The following is a 9,117-nucleotide window of genomic DNA, read 5'->3' as shown; positions in this document are numbered from 1 at the left end:
TGTGGCTTCAATTTTCACGAATAGCAGCTACAATCATGAAGTCCTTCTCACCTTCCACAGCCTTCCCACAGCTGCGTTTTTTGGGCTCTTTAACTTATTGGGGTGCAATTTTTAAGGATGACCTGTTTAAAAGCTTTAATTGGCTTATTAACATGCCTGTTCTCAGAGCTAGGCAAAAATTGGCCCCCAAACACAAATTCCAGCCACTTCCCTGGGAAACAAAACTCACCAGCCCCGGTCCTTGATGGTAGATTGTGGGACTCCGTTGGCACTATCAAACCACCTTGAGTTGGCACTGGTGCCAGCTTGGGCCAGGGAGGCATCCTGCGTATCACGGATTTTCAGGAGCCAGACGGCCAATCCGGCCCTATGGCCCCCAAACATAAACAACGGGCCTTTCCCTCTGAAATAAAAGTCACCAGCCCCGGTTCCTGATGGCAGATTGTAGGACTCCATTGGCACTATCAAACCAGCCCGAGTTGGCACTGGTGCCAGCTTGGCTCTGGGAGGCATCCTGCGTATCGCCGATTTTCAGGAGCCAGCCGGCCACTCCCGGCCATAGGCCCCTAAAGAATAAGAACGGGCCTTTCCCTGGGAAAGAAATGTCACCAGCCCCGGGTCTTGATGGCAGATTGTAGGACTCCGTTGGCCCTATCAAACCCGCCCGAGTTGGTACTGGTGCCAGCTTGGGTCTGGGAGGCATCCTGCGTATCGCCGATTTTCAGGAGCCAGCTGGCCACTTTGGGCCTATGGCCCCGAAACATTAACAACAGGCCTTTCCCTCTCAAACAAAAGTCACCAGCCCCGGTTCCTGAGGGCAGATTGTGGGACTCCGTTGGCACTATCAAACCAGCCCGAGTTGGCACTGGTGCCAGCTTGGGTCTGGGAGGCATCCTGCGTATCGCGGATTTTCAGGAGCCAGCCGGCCACTCCGGGCCTATGGCCCATAAATATGAACACTGGCCCTTTCCCTCTGAAACAAAACTCACCAGCCTCGGGTCTTGATGGCAGATTGTGGGACTCTGTTGGCACTATCAAACCAGCCCGAGTTGGCACTGGTGCCAGCTTGGGTCTGGGAGGCATCCCTGTGATCGCCGATTTTCAGGAGCCAGCGGCCACTCGGGCCTATGGCCCCCAAACATAAACAACGGGCCTTTCCATCTGAAACAAAACTCACCAGCCCCGGTCCTTGATGGCAGATTGTGGGACTCCGTTGGCACTATCAAACCAGCCCCCAATTGGCACTGGTGCCAGCTTGGGTCTGGGAGGCATCCTGCGTATCGCCCGATTTTCAGGAGCCAGCCGCCACTCTGGGCCTATGGCCCCGCAAAACGTGAACAATGGGCCTTTCCCTCTGAAACAAAAACTCACCAGCCCCGGTTCCTGATGGCAGATTGTGGGACTCCGTTGGCACTATCAAACCAGCCCAAGTTGGCACTGGGGCCAGCTTGGGTCTGGGAGGCATCCTGCGTATCGCGGATTTTCAGGAGCCAGGCGGCCACTCCGGGCCTAATGCCCCCAAACATAAACAACGGGCCTTTTCCTGGGAAACAAAAGTCACCAGCCCCGGGTCTTGATAGCAGATTGTAGGACTCCGTTGGCACTATCAAACCAGCCCGAGTTGGCACTGGTGCCAGCTTGGGTCTGGGAGGCATCCTGCGTATCGCCGATTTTCAGGAGCCAGCCGGCCACTCGGGCCTATGGCCCCAAACATAACAATGGGCCTTTCCCTCTGAAACAAAACTCACCAGCCCCGGTCCTTGATGGCAGATTGTGGGACTCCGTTAGCACTATCAAACCAGCCCCGAGTTGGCACTGGTGCCAGCTAGGGTCTGGGAGGCATCCGTGCGCGCGGATATTCAGGAGCCAGCCGGCCACACTGGGCCACAGGCCCCCAAATATAAACAACGGGCCTTTCCCTCTGAAACAAAACTCACCAACCCCGGTCCTTGATGGCAGATTGTGGGACTCCGTTGGCACTATCAACCCAGCCCGAGTTGGCACTGGTGCCAGCTTGGGTCTGGGAGGCATCCTGCGTATCGCCGATTTTCAGGAGCCAGCCGGCCACTCTGGGCTTATGGCCCCTAAAGAATATGAACGGGCCTTTTTCTGGAAAACAAATGTCACCAGCCCCAGGTGTTGATGGCAGATTGTAGGACTCCGTTGGCACTATCAAACCAGCCCGAGTTGGCACTGGTGCCAGCTTGGGTCTGGGAGGCATCCTGCGTATCGTGGATTTTCAGGAGCCAGTCAGCCACAGGCCCCCAAACACAAACTCCAGCCCTTTCCCTCTGAAACAAAACTCACCAGACCCAGTTCTTGATGGCAGATTGTGGGACTCCCTTGGCACTATCAAACCAGCCCGAGTTGGCACTGGTGCCAGTTTGGGTCTGGGAGGCATCCTGCTCATCGCAGATTTTCAGGAGCCAGCCGGCCACTCCGGCCCTATGGCCCCCAAACATAAACAACGGGCCTTTCCCTCTGAAACAAAACTCACCAGCCCCGGTCCTTGATGGCAGATTGTGGGACTCCGTTGGCACTATCAAACCAGCCCGAGTTGGCACTGGGGCCAGCTTGGGTCTGGGAGGCATCCTGCGTATCGCGGATTTTCAGGAGCCAGCCGGCCACTCCGGGCCGATGGCCTGGTAAGTAAAACAACGTGCCTTTCCCTCTGAAACAAAACTCACCAGCCCCGGTCCTTGATGGCAGATTGTGGGACTCCGTTGGCACTATCAAACCAGCCCGAGTTGGCACTGGGGCCAGCTTGGGTCTGGGAGGCATCCTGCTTTTTAGCAGAGCCAGGCGGCGGCCCGGCCACAGGCCCCCAAACACATAAACAACGGGCCTTTCCCTCGGAAACAAAAGTCACCAGCGCCCGGGTCTTGATAGCAGATTGTGGGACTCCGTTGGCACTATCAAACCAGCCCCGTTGGCACTGGTGCCAGCTTGGGTCTGGGAGGCATCCTGCGTATCGCCGATTTTCAGGAGCCAGCCGGCCACTCCGGGCCTATGGCCCCAAACATAAACAACGGGCCTTTCCTGCTGAAACAAAACTCACCAGCCCCGGTCCATGATGGCAGATTGTGGGACTCCGTTGGCACTATCAAACCAGCCCGAGTTGGCACTGGTGCCAGCTTGGGTCTGGGAGGCATCCTGGGTTTTCAGGAGCCAGCCCGGCCACTCCGGGCTTATGGCCCCAAACAAAATGAACGGGCCTTTCTCTGGGAAACAAAACTCACCAGCCCTGGGTGTTGATGGCAGATTGTGGGACTCCGTTGGCACTATCAAACCAGCCCGAGTTGGCACTGGTGCCAGCTTGGGTCTGGGAGGCATCCTGCGTATCGCGGATTTTCAGGAGCCAGCCGGCCACTCCGGGCCTATGGCCCCTAAATATAAACACTGGGCCTTTCCCTCTGAAACAAAAGTCACCAGCCCCGGTCTTGATGGCAGATTGTGGGACTCCGTTGGCACTATCAAACCAGCCCGAGTTGGCACTGGTGCCAGCTTGGGTCTGGGAGGCATCCTGCATATCGTGGATTTTCAGGAGCCAGGCGGCCACTCCGGGCCTATGGCCCCCAAACATAAACAACGGGCCTTTCCCTCTGAAACAAAACTCACCAGCCCCGGTCCTTGATGGCAGATTGTGGGACTCCGTTGGCACTATCAAACCAGCCCGAGTTGGCACTGGTGCCAGCTTGCGTCTGGGAGGCATCCTGCCTTTTCCGGAATTTCAGCAGTCAGCCGGCTACTCCGGGCCACAGGATCCCGAATAGGAGACTGGGCCTTTTCCTGGGAAAGAAAACTCATCAGTCCTGCTAGCTGTGCGCAGACTTCACGAGTCATTGGGCACTGTCAAACTAGCCAGAGTTGGCACTGGTGCCAGCTTGGTGTGGGAGGCATCCTGCGTATTGCAGAATTTCAGGAGCCTGCCGGCCATTCCGGGCCACAGGTTCCCAAACACTAACCTCGGCCCTTTTCCCAGGGTAATAAAAGTCGCCAGCCCCGGTTCCTGATGGCAGATTGCAGGCATCACTTTGAACTTTCAAACCAGTCTGAGTTGGCCCTGGTGGCTGCTTGGGTCTGGGAAGTATTCTGCGTATTGAAGAATTTCAGGAGCCAGCTGGCCACTTCCAGGCACAGGTCCCCAAACGCCAACCTTGGCCCCTTTCCCTGGAAAAGAAAACTCACCAGTCTGAGTTCGCTATGGCAGATTACAGGAGCCAGTTGGCACTGTCAAACAGCCTGAGTTGGCACTGGTGCCCGGTTGGGTCTGGGAAGCATCCTGTCCATTGCAGAGTTTCAGGAGCCAGCCAGCCGCTTCTACGTACAGGCCCCCAAACACCAACTTTCGACCTTTTCCCTGGGAACCAAAACTCACCAGCCCCGGTTCCTGATGGCTGATTGCAGGAGTCACTTTCAACTTTCAAACCAGCCTGAGTTGTAAATGATGGCTGCTTGGGTCTGGGAGGCGTCCTGCGTATGGAGGCTGAGGGGCAGCTTGAGGGGCACTCTAGGGGCTTGAGGGTGACAGAGGCTGGGAGCTGAGGGAGCAACAGGGAGAGGGGACCGTGGGTTATACACAGAGATGCTGAGGGTGGCAGGGGCAGCTCTAGGGTGACACAGAGTAGCTGGGGGCTGAGGGGCAAAGGAGAGGGGTTAAGAGTGACACACAGGAGCTGAGGGCTGGGGGGCAGAGGGACCGGTTGAGGGGTAAAGGGAGAGGGCTTGAGGGCTGGATAGTCCAGTGGAGATCAGGGGTACAGGGTACAGCCGTACCACCCCTCACCCCAGCCCTAACCTCAGCCTAACCAGCCCCCCTAAAAACAGCCTTTTCCCCCAACAGCAGCATAACACAGCCACCCTAACAGCGAGACCAGAGAGCAACCCTCACACACCAGGACAATGACAGAACCCTCAGAGGAAAACAGACCCACTGCAAAAAGGTAGGAATGACATCTGCGGGCTAGACAGCAAGAGGTAGAGTTTGGAGACTGAGCGTGTCTTTTTGAGGTCTTTTTCCAGGACTTTTGAAGGTATTTAGGGGATTTTGGAAGAGACTTTTCAGGGTATTGTTGGGGCTTTTTCAAAGCCATTTTATGATTCTTTAGCATATTTTGAAGATTATGGTCAGGGCCAGAGGAAACACCCTCTGAAAAGGCAGAGTTTTAGGACTGCAGTGGAATGCTTTAGAAAGAGGCCAGCGGTGGCACAGTGGGCTGGGTCCCACACTGCCAGTCCGAAGGTTGTAAGTTTTAGACCCAGCTAAGTCGTTGTGGTCAGGGTTAGATGCTCTCGGCTTTGGTCTGGGAGAACTTCTGCACAGAAAAATTCAGCCCCCGAGTTTCCTGATGCCAGTTTGCAGGAAATGCTTGGCACTGCCAGGGCAGCCCGAGTCCTCGGTGGGGGCAGCTTTGCTCCTGGAGAAATCCCGCGCCGGCCCTCTTCCCTGTAAAACCAAATTCACCCCTGCTGCGTGTCGATGTCCGTTTGCAGGGGGCACGTGGCACTCCAAGGGCAGCAAGAATTCTTGGCGTCAGCAGCTGCGGTCTGTGAGAAATCGTTCTCTTCAGTTTTGGAGGCCAAATCCCAGTTTTGGTCACAGGCAGACAGAGAAGAAAGACTGTTAATTTCCTTAGAAAGGAAAGTCTGGCACCCCATGGTTTAGGGGGCAGACGAAGGGCTGTGTAGGGGAAGGAACTCCTCACAGGACCTTTCTTCACCTCAACCCCCACTCCAAGGTCTAGCAGCCCCCGTGTGACCAGCTGCTTTTGGAGGGTTACCCAGGCACACCTGCACAGGGAGCTGCTAGTCCAGAGGGGCTAACAGGGATATCCCAAGCGTCCCTCCAGGAACTACGGTTGGAGCATCCAGCACGGACTAGGGAGCAGCCGGACCCACCTGGGCACAGAGCATCGCTTTGAGAAAATGCCAAGGGAAGAGCCCTTTTGCCAAGGGGCAGCATCTGAGCAGGCCAGGCAGCATGTGGGGTTCCAGGAGAGGGCTTTCAACTTTCCCCTTTTACTGTATCAGTCCCTCCCCAGAGCCTCCAGACCCTCCACAGCACTCCCAGAAAGGAGAGGAGTTATTAGGAGAAAAAGGGTTTAGAAAAAAGAGAAAAAGCTTCCTTTTCCATTATTTTTTGTGTTCAAACTGGGAGGGACTCTGCTTCCCCTGCAATTTAAATGGTTTCAGTTGAAAGAATCCCTGCCTTTTCTATGCTGTTAGGGGTGTTAATTGACAGGGAGTCCCCATTTTCTATTATTTTCCAGTTTAAATAGAAGGGGAAAACCTTGACAATGTTTCTTATGGGTTTGAATTAAGGGTAGCTGCCCCCTTTTTGTTGTCCTGAGGCCTAAATTGAGGGAGAAGCCCAGCTATCCCTCCATCTTAAGTGGTTTGAACTGAGGGAAAAATCCCTCTTTTTTCATCACTGGAGAGATTTAAAGTGAGGAAAACCCCTCTTTTCCCAATACTTAAGGAGAGTAAGTTAAAGGGCAGAAGCTATTTATTTGCTATTGTATTAGTTCCAGTAGAGGTAACTGCCCCATTTTCTCTTTTGAAGGGGTTCACTGGAAGGAAGCCCTGCCTTTTTCAGCATTTTAAGGGTTTAAAACTACATTTCAGGGCACTTCTTTCTGTGCCGTAGGACCAAGTATCTCAGAGAAGGGCGAGCCTGGCATGCACTTAGCTCTTACACTGCCTGGGAGGCTTTTATTTTTCTTATTTTTACTTACCATGTAGATAGCCCTAATTAGAGATCCCAAGGAGACTTAGGTGATTCATATCATTAGTGTTCTTCTGCACCTGGCTTAGTCACATGTGAAGTAGTACTTAGTAGCCACTAAAGAAAAATTATGTAAGTTAACAGCAAATTACCCAATTTATCTAGTTATACTGCCCAAACAGAAAGTTTTATTTCTTACCAGTTTTCTGCCCTTTTGCTCCAAGTAGTTGTTGCAAAAAAGAAAGCACTGTTATTTTTCTGAAGAGTTTTCTTCTATAAGAAGCCCTTAACTCGCCTTGAATTTGAGTCAGAGGAGCCAAACAGCTGCAGTTACTCTGAGGGCTTTTATAGATTTGCCCCCTCCCTTTTCCTGGGTGCCATGGGAATGAGAGGCGGGCACCATCAGGGGTATATTAACCCCAGCCTTTGCTGAGGGGAGTCATTCCCTCTCTGGGATGTGCTGGGGTAAGAGTTCTCCTCTCATTTCAGTGAAGAGGCTCTTTCAGCTTATCTCAGCTTGTTTTCAGTAGGTGCTTCTGGGCATCTAAAGCAACAGAGGCTTTGAAGATTCTGTGAAGAAAATAGCATGGAATACAGGGAGTATTTAAGTTCATAATTTTGGGTTTTGTGTTTAGGGGTAGTAAATTGCATTTGTAATTTCTGGTTTTGTTCTTATTTTGTTTTGTATTTTTTTTTAGGAGGAGTGCAGCTTCTAGAGACTCCAGGTTGTTTCAACTACAACACTTTTTTCAGCAGATTGAGGCTTCAGGTGAGTTGAGGATTGTGATTAGGAGAGGGAGAGCGAGCAAGTATCCAGTTAGGAGTTATTGTTGGAGGGGGGGTTTCAAGGCAGCAGGGTGAGAAAGGGTGTTTATTTCAGGGCCCCCCCCACCAACGCTTTTCAGAAGCATAGCAGAGGCATTCACATGTCTTACAGCACACAAGGCCATCCACTGCACTCACAGGAATGCCATTTAACTTTGCCTTTCTGTAACCCAGGTGCCCTCATAATAAAGGCCACAGCCTTGGAATCAGGATGAAGCTGGTGCCTGAAGGAGCCAGGCACACTCAGGAGAGGGTGAGTAGCTGACTTGCTGGGATTTGGCCCACATAACTGGACTCACACATTGGTTTTTTTTTTTTTTTATTGTAGCTGACCGAGAGGCTAACAGACCATCACGGGGCCCTCTGAGGCAGACTCATTTCAGATGCAACGTGGATCCACATCACCGATCATCCAAAAGATAAGTTGGGGGCCACGGCCCGGAGATGGGACAATGGGAGAGTAGTTGGGAGTTCTTGGGACAGATTTAAAAATCAGCAGAGGGAAAAGCAATCTTCTCCAAGGGGCCTCTTAGGACAGCTAAAGGGAAAGGCTCTACTGTTGATGGCAGCTTTCAGGCAGGCAGCGCAGAACAGCTCCATGGTGTGTTGTCCAGTGTACTGTGTTACCTAGTGTGTCTTTGGGTTCCCTTTTGCCTTTTCCCCTTGACACCCTCACCACAAGCGTATTGTGTCGTGTTTAACATCCCCCTGTTTGTCACATTCTGTGTCACGGGTGTCTGCACATATTTGCACCGGAGTTGTTCTGCCCTGCCGCATAGCCTGCTGCAATAGGACAAGTCCTGGGCACTCGCAGTTTGTGGGGTGTCACCAGACTCTAGATGATATTCCTAGAGAGACAGAAGATGTTTGGAGCTGTGAAGTTGTCCTGCAGCCCTTTGACTTTTGTCCTCATTTTCGTTCAGATGCAGAGGATAAAATCCAGGACAAAATCCATCCACCCATCCTGGGTGAGGAGGTCCCCCTGAGCAGGTCAGTCACTGTTTGTCTCTGCACAGGGAGTGTAAAGTGTGACTCTGTTACAGCACTGTTCTTTTTCTTTTCAGGAAGTAAATCTGGCTCCCAGCAGTCAAGGTGAGCAGTGGAGAGAAGTAGTTGTTATCGCTCAGCTCTCCATTTCTGGTGCAGCTCTAAGTTTCCATTCTCGTTTGTGCGCTTTAGGCAATCCACTCGGAGTATGCCAAGACCCCATCACCAACCGGCCGATGCACCGAGTTTCCTGCTCTCGTGAGCCCCGTGGATGTATTACAGGACCTGGTGGTGAAGCCCTGAACTTTTCTATTTAAAGGTGCCATCCAGGTGTCCTTCGGCAACTGCCAAGGGGTCGGGGTGAGTCGGGGAAGTAGGGAGGAGGAGCGAGGGTCCACTCAGGTTTCAGCCATGAGAAATCACCTCATCTCCTCTTTACCCAGGCACCCCCTGTGACGATGGCCTTGGTCTCGAAGCCTGCGAGCCCGAGCAGCTGGGCATTCCTAGGAGCATGGTGAGTAGCAGACTTGTGGGGTTTTGGCCGATGGGCTGCCATGATCAGGCACTGATGTTTGGTTTTC

At 52.9% G+C, this 9,117-nt stretch overlaps 1 long non-coding RNA gene across 1 annotated transcript; it reads left to right on the top strand.

The window, feature by feature from the left end:
- Positions 1-4,821: 4,821 nt before the first annotated feature.
- On the top strand, positions 4,822-7,858 carry LOC115916420. The gene is made up of 3 exons (XR_004061598.1): positions 4,822-4,943; positions 7,423-7,493; positions 7,724-7,858. It is a non-coding gene; the product is annotated as an uncharacterized LOC115916420 (long non-coding RNA).
- Positions 7,859-9,117: the final 1,259 nt, after the last annotated feature.

The sequence above is a fragment of the Camarhynchus parvulus genome, unplaced genomic scaffold (genome assembly GCF_901933205.1).
Source record: "Camarhynchus parvulus unplaced genomic scaffold, STF_HiC, whole genome shotgun sequence".
Classification (NCBI taxonomy): Eukaryota; Metazoa; Chordata; class Aves; order Passeriformes; family Thraupidae; genus Camarhynchus; species Camarhynchus parvulus.
This window is presented reverse-complemented; position numbering and strand designations above follow the sequence as displayed.